General features: G+C 47.1%; 1 long non-coding RNA gene across 1 annotated transcript in view; it reads left to right on the forward strand.

Annotated features, from left to right (window-relative positions):
- The window catches only part of LOC110334319, an 83,752-nt gene that overhangs the window by 27,703 nt on the left and 38,628 nt on the right, over window positions 1-17,421 (forward strand). The window lies entirely within an intron of this gene.

Consider the following 17,421-nt stretch of genomic DNA (forward strand, 5'->3'; position numbering starts at 1 on the left):
AGGCCTGGAAAGCTGGGTCATTCGCATCATGAGTCTGAGAACTTTCTCCTAATAAAGACCTCCAGAGCTATTTCTTCCCCTCCATATACAATGTGAGCTCTATTGTGCAAATCTGATTTTCTGTGTTTTTGTTTCTCATTTTTGTTCCAGTTTTCTTTCTTTCTTCTTTAATGTTGACAGTAGAAATGGGGGGGCGGGTAGAGTTGAAAGGCAGACTTTTCTAAAGTTGAACGTTAGCAGCAACATCCGCTGCAATTTCCGTTTTCTTTTTTTGTGGAGGGAGGAGCTGATTTAAATGTTTTAGTCTGTTTTTTTGGCGTCATGTAAATATTAGCTCACTGTGGTGTATAGTGAACATGGCATATCGAATTATGTCATGTAGATTAAATATGGGGAGGTGTTTATCAGGAGAAAGTCACACATTTGCGACTCTAGTATTTTCTCATAAGAAGGAGGAGGCAGAGAAGGAGAAGGAAGAAGGAGGAGGAGGGGGATGCTCTTGCTCCCGCCTCTTACCCTCTCTCCCCATTCCCCCCCCTCTCTCCATGTGCTCATGGCCAGCCTCTACTTACCCACATACACCATTCTCTGTCTCTACTACCTTATCAATTCCCCTCCCATGTTCTGAATAAACTCTATACTAAAATATAGAAGAAAGGAGGAGGAAGAGGAAGAGGAAGAGGAAGAGGAAGAGGAAGAGGAAGAGGAAGAGGAAGAGGAAGAGGAAGCACTACCACCACCACCAGGACTAGAGGGTTAGCTCAGCGTGGGGAACTCACCACCAGGTATCATGGGCATGCAATCAATTCCCAGCACAACCAAACAGAAACCAGAAAGGAAAAGAGACTGCCATTAAATAACATAAACCAAAGCGTCCGGCGGCATAACTCATAGGTAGGAACTGCACACAACAGTTTGCTTGCTTTGAGGATGCCTTTGGAGGTTCTCTGTGCGGCTGTGCCTCCTGGCACGTTCTGTCACCTGCTGTGTTTGCTGTTTGCTTGTTTGTCTTTGCACATTCAAGCGTGATTAAAAAGGAGAGAGGGGAAGCTGTCCACCGCCCGCTTCACCCTATAAATATTTGTACAGTGTTTATGACAGATGTTTTCCTGTTATGAAGGAATCTGACCTTCATTAAAAATCTGGGACTTTTTAAATGTCGTGCCAAAACATCAGAAGCAACAACAGGGGCGGCCAGTGATTCCGTGTGTTTAAAGGGGCGAATTCTTATTGAGCCAAGCAGTAATTATTACAATGGCCGTTATTAGTTGGAAAAGTGGTCTGGGGGCAGAAGATCACAGCCCCTTCCCTTCCCTTGTTCTAACCACTCTCGCACGCCAGAGTTCTAACCGCTCTCGCACGCCAGCGTGCTACAAGACGGACTGCTTCATGCTGTTGCTTCAGGAGCCAGCAATGTGGTTTTCGTTAAATCCAGTGAAGTGTTCTTCCTGATGTTGGGTAACCAATTAAACTGCATACAAATGACCCTAAATCTCAAGCGGATGTGTTTCTCATTGTTCATTGTTAAGATAGGGTGCATGAGTGCCACAGCTTGCATAGCAGGCTCAGGGAGCGCCCTTTGTCCAGAGTGCTTCTGACTTCAGTCGCTCAGTTCCGGCGATATTTCCACAGACTTCACCCAAACATCCCCAACCTGAAAAATCTTAAACCTTGAAATGTTCCAAAGTCCAGTGTTTTGAGCATTGATTTTGGAGGTTACAGATGTTCAGATTGCAAATGCTCAGCCCGAACTTCTCCTCAGATCAAGCTGCGCTGGTTTCTTCAGGTGCACTACTTTTAGGCTGAAGCATAAGGGTTGACGCTAGGCAGTCAGCTAGTAGATTGTCTCCTTAGGGTTACTGGGATTTGGGGTCACTGTGACTTCACTTTGTGGAGGTGGGGGTGGGAAGGAGTGGGATGAGGGTGGAGATGAGGGTGGATTTGGGATGAGTGTAGAGGTAAGGGTGGGGGTGAGGTAGGGGTGGAGATGAGGGTGGAGGAGGAATGAGGGTGGAGGAGAGATGGGGTGAGGTAGGGGTGGTGATGAGAGTGGGGTGGGGTGAGGGTGGAGGAGGGATGGGAAGGAGGTAGGGGTGGGGTGAGTGTAGAGGTAGAGGTGAGGGTGGGGATGAGGGTGGGGGTGAGGTAGAGGTGGGGATGAGGGTGGGGGTGAGGATTGAGGACAGGTGGGGTGGGGATGAGAGTGGAGGGGGATGATGGTGGAGGTGGGGTGGGGGTATAGGAGGGAGTGGGGGTGGGGTGGAGATGAGGGTAAGGGTAGGGCTGAGGCAAATATGATCGCTCTTGCTCAGGATTCCCAGAGCCCAGGATGTGCCAGTGGTAGGAAGTGCATTCTTATGACAATGCAGGAAGATGTAGGCTTAGGAAGAAAATAAAACAAAACAAACAAACAAACCCCAAACCCTGAACTTGGCTGGTGGTACACATTACCTCCTTAGAAGGTTTTATCTGCATTTTTAGTATTTCATAATAAAAATTTAAAAACAAAAATATAGCTAGGCTTCTTGAGGGAAAAAAGCAATTATAGAAAAATATATGTTGTCTGATATATTATATAAAATACAAACCAATATAGAAACAGGCATTCCTAATACATAAGAAATTGTAATAATGGAGAATTAGGGCAAGTGGCTACACAATAAATTGTTTGTGGATAGCAGTGAAGAGAAGGCAGAATTGAGTGAAGAACATGGGTAAATGGGTATCTTATTTTTCTTAACTCTTCTCCAATTTTGTCAAATACACACAATTCACATTTTCGCAGTTTTAAACATCAAAAGGCAAATCTATGCTCCTTTTAAGAATTGTGTAATACCATTTATACTATATACATATTCTGTAGGCCCTGGATCTAGAAATTTCTGGAGTCTTTCTACAGGTCACACCAGTCTGTGTTTCTCAGTCTTGCGACTCCAAACAAAAGCCAAGAAGCCTTGACTCACTGGCTTCGCTGTTGGTGAGGATGCTTGGAGGACTGAGCTCACACAGGGGCAGGCCCACAGCTTAGGGAAAGTGTAGCAAAGACACTGGCTTAGGGCCAGTCAATGCCGCCAAGGCACAGGGTCTCCTTGACTGAACACAAAGCTCGGAGAGACTGTGAAGGGTCTGCGCATTGACCACGGAGAGTGGATCTGCAAACACTCAGCTCCCTCTTCTTTCCTGATTCCCGTGGCCTCATGTTACGTGGTTCAGTTTGCCTGGGAAGACTCTAATATTTTCCTGTATCTCCGGCCTCTGATGGCAGAGATACTGCAGGACCCATTGTTACCTCCATGGATCTTGTCAGGCTCTGTGACTCACTCACATCGGGGACACTCAGCCACCCTCCATGTAAACTTTCAAAGCTTACCCCTACTGTATGGCCTCAACTCCCTCACAGAGAAAAGACAACATCCATGGGCTGGTCTTTCCCACAGGAAAAATAAAACCTATCTATGTTTGCCCCACGGTGTCTTCTTTGAGTGCTAGTCTCTCACGGCCTCTCCCATCCCTGTCTGCTGCATCATAAGGCTCCTCTTACTCCCCTCCCTTGTCAGCTTGAACATGGACTCAAGCCACCCTTCTCTAGTGCTCTTCTGCTCTAGTATGGGGGTTGAATGTCCACCAAAGGCTCTGGGTAAAGATTTGCTCATGAAGGTGGTGCTTTGGGAGGAGATAAGAGCTATTACATCATCACCAGAATGCCGACAACAATGGGGATTAAGAGGCAGCCACTCCTTGGCTCTACCATATATTTCTGCTGTGAGGTGCTGCTTCGCCCTGGGTCCCAAGCAATGGTTCCATAGTTCCCCAAGATTGGGAGCCAAAAGAACTCATGAGCTGGCCACGCCATTGCTGCTGCTGTTGTAGTATAGAAATGACTCAGCATGTCTTCCGTTGGGAATTCCTTAACTTTGATGGCCCAACTTCCTGTTTAAATTAAGCTGTCTCTTTCTTCTTGTATCCAGCTGTTCGGTGCTTGCACGGACATTTGATGCACGGTATTCACCCTGCGCTTGACTTGCTGAGAGACCAAGGCATCCAACCTTTCTCACCCAGCACGGATTTAGTCCTGTAGCTTCTTCCAGAGAGAACTCTAGACCATGCCGGGCCTTTTTGGAAGGTACAGGTTGTGTCCTGACTTGATGATTGAGGCCGATGATGGTGGCTGGCTTCAGTTCAGTCACCAGCATGGAGAACTGTTGATGCTGTCCTCCATAGTTAACTTCAGGAGCAAGCTCACCTGAAAAACTGTGACTTCTACTGAAGACTAACAAAACTGAAGCCTGAATTTCAGACAGGACTTAAGCCATCTTCCCTGTATAACAGTAATCCTGGTATCTTGTGCTAAGAAACATGGTTCTCTCATAAGTACAAACCAACCAATGGTCCAGTGTTAGCCCTGAGGACAAAGAACATCATATTCCAACGACTAGGAGGCACACGTTATGGTTGGGGCCATTGCTGTCTAGCCTCATATTTTCCTGTGGGGAAATGGCTGTTACTCTACAAGCTTCAGCCAGCCCCCCCCCCGCTTATACTGCTCAGTTTACTGTGTGTCATCTGATCACGTACTGAAGGAAGCATTAGAGTGGCTGACCTTGAAGCCTGCCAGCTGCAGGTCTCTCTTTAGAAGACAGAATTTGTCATGGACAACAGTTCTATGACCACGTGACAGAAGACTTGGCCCTCTGTTCAGTGCCAGAAGGAGGCATTGTGGGATTAAAGGTTACTAACATGAGCAGAAATGTCATATGGAGAACAAATTTTCTCTCCTCCCACTCTTTCTCTTTCTTTTGGGTGGATGTGAGAGAAGGAAAAGAATAAAGGAGAAAGGACAGAACAGGACATTTGGGAAGTCTTTGAAGGTCCTCGGCAGCAAATCCTGTAATTTCTGGGTTGGGAAGGGATCACCTTTCACAGGACATGAGGCGCTTTGTGTGCTTGGTGAGGCTATGCACAAGCAACGCAGGGGTCTGCAAATGCAGCTCAGACCGCCCGCCACCAGAGGTAATGGCTGGGAAAGTCATCCCTAGATGGCTGGTTTTTATAGATTAGGAGAACTTTTAAAAAACGGGGTGTCAGAATGCGTAGGACAATGGAAGGCAAGGACAATGGAAATATGAAAAGCTTCAAGTTTCTATTGAAAAATTCAAAATGGGTACTGTTTACTTTTAAGGGAAATCAAGAAATGAAGAAAGGAGGCATTATTGGAAGGTGGAAGATTCGTCACAGAAAGTTCTGTGTTAGCATTATAAGTCATACATATTCTTTTCATCCATCCTTCTGTCCATCTGTCTGTCTATCCATCCATCTGTCTCTGTCCGTCCGTCCATTCATCTGTCCATCATGTACTCATCAATGTTTTTATCATCATTTATCTATCCGACCACCCAGGATCTACTCATCTACCCATCCATCTATCCATCATCTATTTACCCATCCATCCATGAATGTTCCGGCTGTCAAGTTACCTAACTAATAAATATACACTTAAATGCTTGTGTGCATATTATTGTATTTTCCCCCTCATTTCTAGGGAACTTTTCATTTTGTGCTAGGACACACCCACTTGAGAGATGTGTCTTGAAGGTTATCGTCACAGCCTTAGTTTAGTGATCAATAAGGTAACACATACACACATAGACATGTACACACACACACACACACACACACACACACACCAAACAAACAAAAACAAGGGAAGAGTTTCCTACTGTCACCCAGCCAGTGGCAAGTCAGAACTAGGCCTTATCTCTAAAATCCTTTTTTTGTTTTACAACCAAGTAGCCCAAGCAAGCACATGCAACAATGGGAGCAAGTCCACAGCCATCCTCCCAAACTGAAGGGAGTTGTTTCAGCTCTCTTAAGTTTCGTGCATCCCTCTCCCTGTCTCCACACATCTCCCTCCCTTTCCTGCTGGGAACTCCTCTAACAGGGCTCTTGCTAATTATGGCTACCACTGCATTCCTGGTGCCCAGTCCTAGAGTGTGGGAGCCACTGTCACTTGCTGTTCCCTCTCCCTAATTCCTCAGATACACTATGCACCCAGCCCACCTCTGAGAGGGTCCTCCCGTCCACTCCTCTTTGCTGGTCCCACAGATCACGTTCAGGCGTTTACCTCTCTCTTCCTTGGATGGTTGCTGTACCTCAGTGGCCTTCCTGGGAGCTTCCAGAGGATTCTTTGTACCTTTCTTTGTGACTGCACCGAAACGGTAAATACAATTATGATGGCAAAAGTAAGCCAAGTCCCTACTGCTCCTACGAGCAACCCTAACCCTACCCCACACTCCGAGTCCTGGATACAACACCCAAGGACTGCTCGATATTGGTTATTCTAGGCAAACTGAGGCCACATTCTTTCTGGACACACAAGACCACATTCCTGGATTCATCTCATTGAAAGATGTAGACAACTTTAGACCCAAAATCTGATAATATTTGTTTTGCTTGAGACAGGCTTTTGCTGTGTGCAGGCTGGTCTTAAACCTGTCTTGGGCCCCAGGAGAGCTGGCACCATGGGTGCCCCAACATGCCACATCGGATTCTAGTGGCGCTTGAGATGTGCCCGTCCCCAGGAGTGGCTCTCAGCTACTTCTTCATAGAGCGGCATTCCCTTCTCCTTTATCTCGCCAGCAGCATACGGATGGAATCAGAGCTGTAGAGGATGGTAAAGCCAGCAGCAAAGCCTGGGTCCCTGAGCCACCACGGGGAAGGCGGATTGCAAGAACCTTAGGGAGTGGGCACGGGCTCCTACTGTGTTCAACTTCAAGGAGGGCATGGCAGTTAGCCCACCTTGGCTAGTGCTCAGAGAACGTATCCTTACTCTGATCCTTCCTATTGGTCAGATGCTTCCATATGATTTCCACTCTGAGAGTTCATATTCAAAAGGACAAGAAGAACTTAGAGGGGAAGGAGGTAAAATTACTTAGCCTGAAGGGAAAATGGAAAGCATTGCTACAATTACTTTAGAAAAACAATGGTCAAGGGTAACTGTGTGAATCTCCTCTGTGGAGAAAGTCTTGACCCTCCCTGGTGAGGTCTTCTGAGGTACTGTTCAGAAGCACCTGGTTTGAAACAGTGTTGCCCCTGACAAGCTGCTGGCCTGGAGGAAGGCACTTTACTGCCTTTGATTCTCCATCTCCTCAACTGTGTGATGACGTTTCTCTGCTATGTGGTTGCAGGGTGCGCACACATCTGGAAACAGACCAGATAATCTGCCAGTGGTAGTCACTGTCACCCTTTGTGTTTATGAACCAGGAATGCCAGCTTGCTGCTGCTGAGGAGATATGCTGAATCACGGGCTACAGGAGACTGTAGTGAACTCCAAAGTGTTCATTACTATTTTAGCATGCATGAAATTCCACAGACCTGATCTTTATTAGGTGTGTTATCTTTACTGCCATTATCTACTAGGTATAAAAATACTTATAAGGGTCACTGGCCTGCAAATTGTTCTCTTAAAATGTTCCTGGTATCTTCAGCTCTAAATTCTTCTTCCAAGTAGGTTAGCCTCAAGTTGGAAGCTGAATGCTGAGTTTTAAAGGTGAAGGAGGATCAATAGGTTTTAAGAAGACCCTTGAAAATATAGTAGGAGATGCCGAGGGTCTCCAAGAGCGGGAGGCGAGTGCTCGGTCCAGCTGGTGGACCAGTACAGGCTGGCGCGCCATAGGCACCGTTTCCTTCTGCTTCACGCCTTCGCATAGCAGCAGCCGATGCCAAAGTCATGTGTGATCCCTGCAACAGGGGGGCTCCGAATCCAGAGGCGATAGGATATAGGAGAAGAGGAAGACTTGGGGTTTGATGATCAGAGAATTTCTGAAGGCAGATTCCTGAAGGAGAAAGTCCCATGTTCATATTGACAGAATGGGCTTGGGTGTGGGAGAATACCAGGCTGCAAGAGGGATCTGTGTGGGAATGACCCCTATGTATCTGGAAGAGAGGAGCAGAGCCGGTCTCAGACACAGAGGCAGCTGGGGCCAGTATGCAGCTGTGGATTCCTTTGCCATGCTTGTTGGTGAGATGGCTTTATATTCATCTTGCCATTCTGCTCACTCTGTATGCCAGCCATCCACAGTGTGGAAGATGGATTGTTTTTAAGTTACTAATTTACATTTTTATAAATATGCCTCTTGGGGGCAGGGATTCTGATTTTTCACCATGGTTTCATTATGTTAGATGTCCCAGTTCGACACTTTTCCCACTGAGGCAGTCATGAGTAAGATTCACCTACATTGTTGCTCCCAAATGAAACACTATGGTAAGTATTCTGGGATGTGCATCCACCATATTGTACTGTCTGAGCTTCCAGTGACGAGGACCTGGCTCGGTTCTAGTTCCTCTCAACAATCTTCTATACAACCCCTAATGAGACAAGAGCCTTGTTGGAATGTACAAACAGGAAATTAACAGCTCAGTTACATTCAGCAGTTGCTTAATTTAAACTAGTACAGGTTGTGGCCTAGCCGGGTTCCACCAGCCTGGCCATCCCTACAGGACAGGATGGGTCTAGATTCCTGTATCTACTTATGTCCAGTGACTTGCCTCCTATGGACTAATGACTACAGTCACAGTGTTTCCCAAACTCATCTGGACACCTGGTGCTGTCAGAATGATATAAGCAGCTAGGGTCTTCTGAGCAGTTAGCCATGGGAATGCCACTGTCAGGAGTGGGCTCGGTGCCTTGACAAGGGGCCTTTAAGGAGAAGGCTTTCTCTCTTGGTCTTCTGCTTTCTGCTATGAGCATTTAACCCATCTCCCCAGAGGGATAAACGGAAGGCTCCATCTTGCAGGAAAACATGACCTCAGACCTCAGCAGATACCAGGGCCGCCAGCACCTTGACTTCAGTTGTCCCAGCCTCCTGAAGGGTGAGTCAGTTATGCTCTTTGTAAATTATCCAGCCTCGGCCATTCAGCACAGGATGGGCTAAGATACCAACTAAAGATGTTCAAGTTTTAGAAAAAAAAATTAAGATTAGAAAACAAGGAAAAGATGACCCACCCGTGTCTACATGATAGTAACTAGAACGGGGAGACGGGAGAAGAGAGATTGTTACCCTCAGAAGACTGAAACTCGGGGTGGTTGTTAAGAAGAACCCGAGGAGTCTGTGTGTACAGTGAAAATAATGAGCAACACTTGGGGCACTTGCTGGGAGCCTGGTGCTGTGTAGGCTCGTCACTCCCACGGTGGTTTTCCAGAGCTCTGTGGGTTCATGTCCTATCTCCAGCCTGTATCAGGGGTCTTTGAGGCTCAGAAGGCCCAGAAATGTCTCTCAGGGCTGTGCCAACAGCCTTGAAGGCTTTGAAGATCATCTGAAGACATCTGACACAGGGCCAGAGGATCGTGGCTGTCTTCCATGTGTATTTTTGAACATGTTTAGGTCCAAAGGGAATTCACTTGGAATGAAATAAAATGAAGGTCTGAGCCTTTGGAGGGGCCATCAGCTGGAACGACCCTTTCCGTAGCCCTACTGATGAAGCTGCCAGCGTGGAAGGTTGACTCCTTGTCTGCAGAAAGCCTGGGAGGTACACGGCCAGATAATCACTACCAGAGGGAGCATCCCAGGCTTTGTTCTTGAGTTTCCATGGTGCAGCAAGGCTCTTCCTCCTCCCCTCCCTCCTCCAGGCCTCCCTTCCTCCCTCCCCTCAGTCTCCTCCTCATCCCCTCGACTTCCTTTCTTCTCTTTCTCCTCCCCTACCCCTTCTTCCCCCTCTGTTTCTTGTTCTCCATCTCTTCCTCCTTTTATTCTTCCTCTTCCCATAAAAACCTATAACTCCAGCTCCAAGGAGGAAGGGGACAGGAGAGTCCCTGGGCTTGATGGCTTCCAGTATAGCTGGGAAGACAGAAGACCTGGGGCTAGTGAGAAACTTGAATATGCAGAGTGATGGAGATGGGTCCACCAACCTTCTGACTTCTACACATGCCTACAGGAGCACGCTTGCACACACATGTGCATATGCACATACACACAAACAAACAAACAAATAAATAAATATGGAAAAATAGAAAGAAAAAGAGAAAGGGAGCAGGGACCTTCGGGGAGACCTGAAGGTCAGACAGGACCATTCTGTCCCGGGCCAGTTTCCTTTGTTTTGTTCCTACCCCTGTTTGGTTTCACTTTGATTATTTTGCTTCGTTGCACACACTGAGTATGGAAAACAGCATGTTGACATGTTCACACCCAGCCAAGAGGTGGAGAGGTTCACGAAGACCTGTGCACAGTCTCACACATGTGTATACATCAGGAGCACCTCCAGAAAGACTGGAAACACTCTCAGCCTCCTCAGCTGTCATGCCCATGCCTTCTGGACCTTGTCCTTCTCATGGGAATGTGTGTCCCTTGACCTGAACCTTCCATCGTGCTGGCGGACCCTGATAACCACATTTCCTTGTGTTCTTGGTGTCTCTAGCAGCAGTCTCCAGTACTGCTGATGGTGGTGTCCCAGTGTGGGGCTTTTGTCCACTTGAAGAAGGTCGTGTCATTAGGGCCTTGTCCTTGAAGATGATACTGGAGCCTCAGACCCCCGCCCTTGTTCTGCTTCCTGGCTGTCACAAGTAGGGCAACCCTCAGCTCTTTTCCACAATGAGTTCTTTCTCACCACGGACTCTAGAACAGTGGAGCCAAGTGACCGTGTCTGAAGGCAAAGGAACTGGGAGCTGAATTTGACCTCCTCAGGCATTTTGTCACCTCAACTGAAAGTTGACTGGACATTGCTGATCCCTCTTTCTGTCTATGTGTGCTCAGAGGAGGGTACGTTGTGTTGTGCTCTTGAGTTCTACATGTGCTTATGTTGGAAGCCTCCAAACTGTTTTCCACGGTGAACCCATTCATAGGAACTTCAGCCACATTGCCATGACTTCATTAACCTATAAGCCCAAAAGAGTTCAAGTATACGTTTGGCAGAAGAGAGAGCCTATGCTGGTGGCTATTGAGATGACATTGACCCAACCTTTGGGGCCTGCTTCTAGCCTTTATGTGTATATGAAAAACATTTCCTCTCTTTCTAGTCCCAAAGACACCCCACAGAGAGTGGCAGAAGAGGGGCCTCTGCTCTGGGAGGCAGAGGGGTGTCAACATTCATGGTAGGGTTGCCATGGGACTGGATCACATTTGCTGAGCCTCTTCGTGGGCCATGGTAAGTTTGCATGATGCTGAAAGTGGCCAGGTTGGCCCAAGTGAGGAGATGCTTGCTTCTCAAAGGTAACTGCAGACTGTCAACCTAAAGAGTGGATCTTCCAAAGGACGTTGATGCGGGCAGGACTCAGACCTTCAGCCCTCCACCTTTGACATAGAGAGCAGAAGTGTGTGTGTGTGTGTGTGTGTGTGTGTGTGTGTGTGAGAGAGAGAGAGAGAGAGAGAGAGAGACTGTGAACTTACATGAAGCTATATGTAGTTTGGAATTGAGACACCCTCCCCCCCATAATTTAAAACATCTCGCAATGAGATGACCCCACCCAGCTATGTTGTTCATAGCCTTGAGTCTGTTTTGACATATTAGAGATAAGGAAGGTATGTACCAGTCCCAAATGAAAAAAGTCAAGAACGGTACTACATTAAGGAGGGGGGAGGAGACCCCTAAAATCTAGGGGGAAAGTGTAGCGTGAAATTAAAGGCAAACTTGCCTATGATCCTGTTTCCCCATCTGAGCCTGGGAGATAAAAAGTGTAATAAATTCACTCGTGCACACTCACTTTAAATATCAGAGCAGATCGGCAGTCTCACTGATGTGCGGCCAGACTTTGAAGTCTATCTGAGCTCCCTGGAATTCGCCCAGCCACTTTCCAGACCATGTAATCCATTGCAGATCCGGCCGCGTTATGCATTCCAGATGGTCACTGTCACTCTTCATGCCTTCTCTCCCTTCTTTAGGTTACTGGGGTAATTGGGGAATAAGGAACGCATGCCCCAAAGTGAAAAGTGACGTCCTGTCAGGGCCCTGCACTCCTGCGTGGGCACCAGAGAGCCAAGAATTAAACACTGCGCCTGGTTGGAAGTGTGGGGAGAGGGCAAGGGGGGAATGGCCTCCAGGGCCATTGCTAAGCCAGGCGGCTCCAGTGAGCTAACCCAACACTGCCTCAGGTCTGGAAGAGCATGGCAGAATCCCTACCTCCTTCTCTGGGTCTTACGGCCAACAAACCATTTCCTTGACTCTCAGATCAAGTGACCTCAGAATCAGCATAATTCTAAATAGAGGGAGCACTGGTTGTCTTTACAGGTGGATAAGGGGGAAAGCTCCTCTTACACCTCAGAACCATCCTCTATCTAACCTGTAAGGAGAGTCTAGGAAGCTGGAGAGCTGGGTGCATGCTCACTAAGTTGAATTTATCTAACTGTTTGTTTAATTTGAGGAAAAAAGTCTCATGTAGCCCACGCTGGACTCAAACTTGCTCTGTAGCCGAGGGTGGCCTTGAACTTCTGATCTTCTTGCCTCTACCTCCTGAGTGCTGAGGTTCCAGGCATGTGCTTGCTCTATGGCCTGTTTATTCAGTACTGGGGATCAAACCCGGGGCTTCATGAATTCTACCAACTGAGCTATACCCTTCCCCAGGTCCATGCTTGTTTGATTTAATTCATTGTGAAAGGCTGCCAAGTGCCATGAGTGACTCTCATGTTTGTGGTGATTGGACTCTCCAGTTCCTCACACAAAGTCAACATATGTGGTTAATATGCAATAAATAAATAAATAAATAAATAAAATGGTCACCGAAGGGACTGTTTTTTTGTATCCCTTCCTCCCCTGCCTGGTCCAGCTTGCCTGACTGAGTTATGTGGTGGCCTGTGTCTGTGACCGAGTGTGCCTTTGAGTTACACTGATGCTTGATTCAGATTTATGACTGAAGTGAAATAACAGCACATAACCCTTTCTACCCAAGGAGGCAGTCATTCCAAAAAATAACCCCAAGGCTACGTAAAGCGGATCTCGCCTGCTAATGCTATGTATAGTTTTTCCCTTTTGTTTTTAAAGATTTATTTGCTTTGCGTGTGTGTGTGTTTGTGTGTGTGTGTGTGTGTGTGTGTATGTGTGCCACATATGTGGAAATGCCAGGCGGATTTCTGAGCTCGAGGCCAGCCTGGTCTACAAAGTGAGTTCCAAGACAGCCAGGGCTATACAGAGAAACCCTGTCTCAAACACACACACACACNAAACACACACACACACACACACACACACACACACACAGAGGAAATGCCTGTAGAAGAGAGGAGACAGCATTGAATCTCACGTGGCCTTTAGGAGAGCAGGCAGCACTTTTAGTCTGAAGAGCCAGATTCCCAGTTCTTTGTTGAATTTTGAGACAAGGTCTCTCCATGTAGCCCCGACTGCACATGAACTCATGATCCCCTCTCTTAGCCCTCAGAGGTCTAGAATTACAAACAAGAAGCATCATGCTTAAGTGAAAGAGGACGTGGGTACATGTTGATGTATGTATACACATGTACACATGTGTGTACATGTATATACATGCATGTAGACCATAGATAACCACATCCAATATCATCTTTAAATGCCACCTTGCCTACTTTTCTTTTTTAAATTGAGGCACAGTGTCCCTCTAGCTCGGAACTCACCCAACTAAAAACTAAGAGTTCAAGCTGGTTGGCCAGAGAGAGGGTCTGCAAGTTATGTCTCACAAGGACTGGAATTACAAAATCACAACACCTCACTTGACATTTTTGTTTTTTCTTTTCTCTTATGTAGGCTCTGGGGTCAAATGCAGATCCTTAGGCTCTATCACTGAGTTCCACCTCAACCCTATGCTTCAAGGCTGTTGTCTTTCTCCACTAAATCACTCTTTGGCGTGTCATCTCAGAGGCCACTCCTAACCTTAGTGAGCACCAAGACCATCCACAAACCTTTTTTGGGAGGTGAGTGACGAGCCTTGGTCTTTGGAGAGTCTGATTGAATGGATCTCGGGAACATCCCAAAGAACAGTCCACTTGCAGGGACCTAGAGGGAGTTTTAAAGCAAGCAAACAAGTACCTGTGCAGACATTAACTGTGACTGCTTCTCATTTCCCCATCCTAAAATTCTCAGTGAATCCAAAACTCTTCCGGGGCAGCAAAGGGGAGACACCCTTCTTCCAGTCATCTGCTGCCTCTGGTGAGGAAAAAGAAAGTGTGTTTTCTGAAGCAGCTAGCGACCAGCCATCACAGACATCTGGCGGCTTGCTCCAGCCACTCTCGTTTCCGGGCCAGCGTGTCGAGGCAGCTGTGCACAAGGTTGTGCGCTCTTCCAGGAGGCAGGAAGCTAGGAGTGTCCTCCCTTGGGGGCTGCAGTTTGCGTTTCACAGACGCAAATGCTCACAGACTGGGACATAGTGACTGGAAGTGTGCAGCGAGGGCCAAATTCCCAAATATTCCAGGGCTGTGGAGCATAGGAAATGAGAACAGCATGCGCATCTGAGCCTGCTCCTCCTTCTTAGAGACAGAGATGGGCAAACCTCACGGATGGATTCGGCCCTCTGTCCATTCCTACAGAGACACTGTGTGGTTCCAATGAGCAGCCAGGGCAGGGCCACTCACAGACAGGGAAACACAAGCTCTTGTCAATATTTCCTGCCTTCTTTCCAACTGTAAAACATATGTGTGCTTATTTTTAAGCAGTTGGAAGGAAAGGACGAGCAGAAGCTAATTCTCAGGGACAACAGATACCAGTGTTTTAGATGGTCGTCCCTTCAGCTCCGTCTTCCCCAGTCAGCTTCGATGCTCAGGGACCTTCTGTGGTCTGATGTTGGTCGTCAGACCCTCACTTGGGATGTCTTAAAATTTCTCTGAATTGTTAAATCTTTGAGCATTGAGGTTTTTAGCTTTTTTGGTTTTAGTTATAGTGGAAAGAGACTTATGAAACATCTGACACTGAGTGTGTCTCCTTGTAGATAATTGCTGCTGTTCTAAGTTACTTTAACTAGAAATCCCCATTTAAACCCACTGTCCCAGCTTCATTTCTGCTTTTGTGATAAAATGTTCCAAAAAAAAAAAAAAAAAAAAGCAGCTTGTGAGAGGGAGGGATTTATTTCAGTTCACAGCTGCAGGATACAGTTCACCCTGGTGGGGAAATCACAAACATGGGAGCACGAGACACCTGGTCATGTGATATCCACAGTTGGGAGCATAGAAAATATATCCATGCATGCTCTCTCGATTGTTCGGATGTGCTGGGGCAATTTCTCCACTCTTAGATAGTTCAGAATCTCTGCCTAGGGAATGGTGCTACCCTCAGTGGACTGGGCCTTCCTAAAGTCATTAAGATAATCCAGCCTCTACCCCCAAAATGCCCACGGACCAACAACAATCTCTCATTCATACTCTTTCGAGATGGCTAGAGCTTGACAATTAAAGGTAACTATCATTCCAGCGATTTATCCAACAGGCTTTAATGTTAATTGCCAATTAGAACTTGGTACCTTAGCATCCATGGCAGCCATAGCTGAGCTATACCTCAAGGGGGCCCGGCCCTTGGATTAGAAACCATCTCATGCTCACGTGGATGCCCAAGACCTAGTGAACGCCCTACAAGGACTCGCTAACCCACGCCTGCCTCTGATTGCGGCTGCTTCTCGTGATGCGTGTTAATAGCAGAAGCTGAGAATTCTGGGAAATGGAGAGTGTGGTTGGGAGCCCACAGCGTTCCTTTTAAACATGTCTGCATATTAACCAACCAGGGATCAAAATAACGAAAGAGGGGCATAGCTGTGGTACAATGTGGCAGATGTGCAAATCTCCATCTTCTCGTGAGCACAGAGGACTTGGTAACCGGTGGGGTGGCATTTGCACAACACAGTACTCTGCATTATCTAGAGATCACTTAAAGTGTGTGTAGCATAGCTATAAATAATACACATTTCCAATATAGGGACTTGAGTGTCTGGGGAGTGGGTATTCCCAGGGAAAGGTGAAGTGTCCTGGAATCAGTCTCCTGCAGGTCCTACAGGATAGGAATCACTTGCTGCTTTGATCTATGTCCCTGTCCTGTCAGCAGCAGCCCCTTCTGCTTCTTCCTGCTTGGTGTGTGCGTGGGTTTGTCCCCGCTACTGTCTCTCCACAGCAATCTTTTCTCCACCAGGATCACCATCCTGACTGATGTCCTGTCCTCCTTCCCGTCCTTCCTCATTCTTCAAAGGAGTCTATTTGCTCTCCAGGTGTCATCATAAGCAAGGATAAAATGAAACAATCGAATGCTTGCAATCAAGCCTTGGACCGGCAGCAGAGAGACTAGGCCCTCACAGTGCCACAAACCCATCGGACAGAAAAAGGAAACTGTTTCTCACTTATTAATGCTATGAGCACTGTTCTGAGGCGTGAAGTAGAGATTAGATCCTTCTGGGGAGCAGGCTGTCCCTTCTCTAGGGAAACCTTCTCAGAAGGGGACACAGTAGATGTACAAAGAATTAGTTCCAAGCGTCCTGCAGAGAAGTGGCTGGGGTTGCTAACCCTGAAGAGGAAGAGGGCATCTCATGAAGGGAGAAGGGAAACAGCGTGAACACTTATTTTATGATCGAGGCCCGGGTCTGCAAAGATGTGGACGTCTCACCTTTATTATGTGCAAGCTCAGAGCTTCCTTTGTTAGAGAGGAGAGACCAGAAACTGAGGGACTGTTGACTTTGGTTCTTTTTATTTTTAGAACATCATCCCATGTATTGTAGACTGGCCTTGCACTCACTGTATGATAGGGACATGATGATGATCCTGCTTCCACTTCCCAAACATCTTGGGGCCAAACTGGGTTCTCTGCAAGAAGCAGAACTCATCCTTCACTGACGGGCCGTCTCAGTGCTCACTCTCGCTGATGGACCACCTCTCCAGCCCTTCTTTCATTTTTCAGTAATTGAACTTTTAATTTCCATTTTATGTCCTTTCTCAATGGAAAAAAACCTAAAACCAATGACATCCCTAAATTAGATGGACTATTTAAAATACAGTTGATCTCAGCAGCAATGGGGATGACGGCCTTGACTATAGACAGGAGAGAGGCCAGAGCCCGACAGATGGCCCAGAGGCAGGACTCGTGGTTGAGAGGCTGCACAGATGCTTAGAGGCTGGACGGACAGACACTGAGAGATTGAACAGATAGACACTGAGAGACTGGACAAACAGGCACTGAGAGGCTAGACAGACACAGAAAGCCACTATTCCAGGAGAGCAGAGATAGTGTGAAGAAAACTGATTGTGTGTGTGTGTGTGTGTGTGTGTGTGTGTGTAAATTTGACAAGGAAGACAGAAACAACAAAAGTAGATGTCCATCACATGCTTGCACATGGACACACACACGTGTATGTACACACACACACACACACACACACACACACACACACGTATATCAGTGGCCATATTGAGAGACTAGTTAAATTAAAAGGGAACAGCATAACCATGGCCCACTTCCTGATGAAGCTTCATGACACAGTTTGTCAGGATCAGGGAA

Source organism: Mus pahari, chromosome 16, assembly GCF_900095145.1.
Source record: "Mus pahari chromosome 16, PAHARI_EIJ_v1.1, whole genome shotgun sequence".
NCBI lineage: Eukaryota > Metazoa > Chordata > Mammalia > Rodentia > Muridae > Mus > Mus pahari.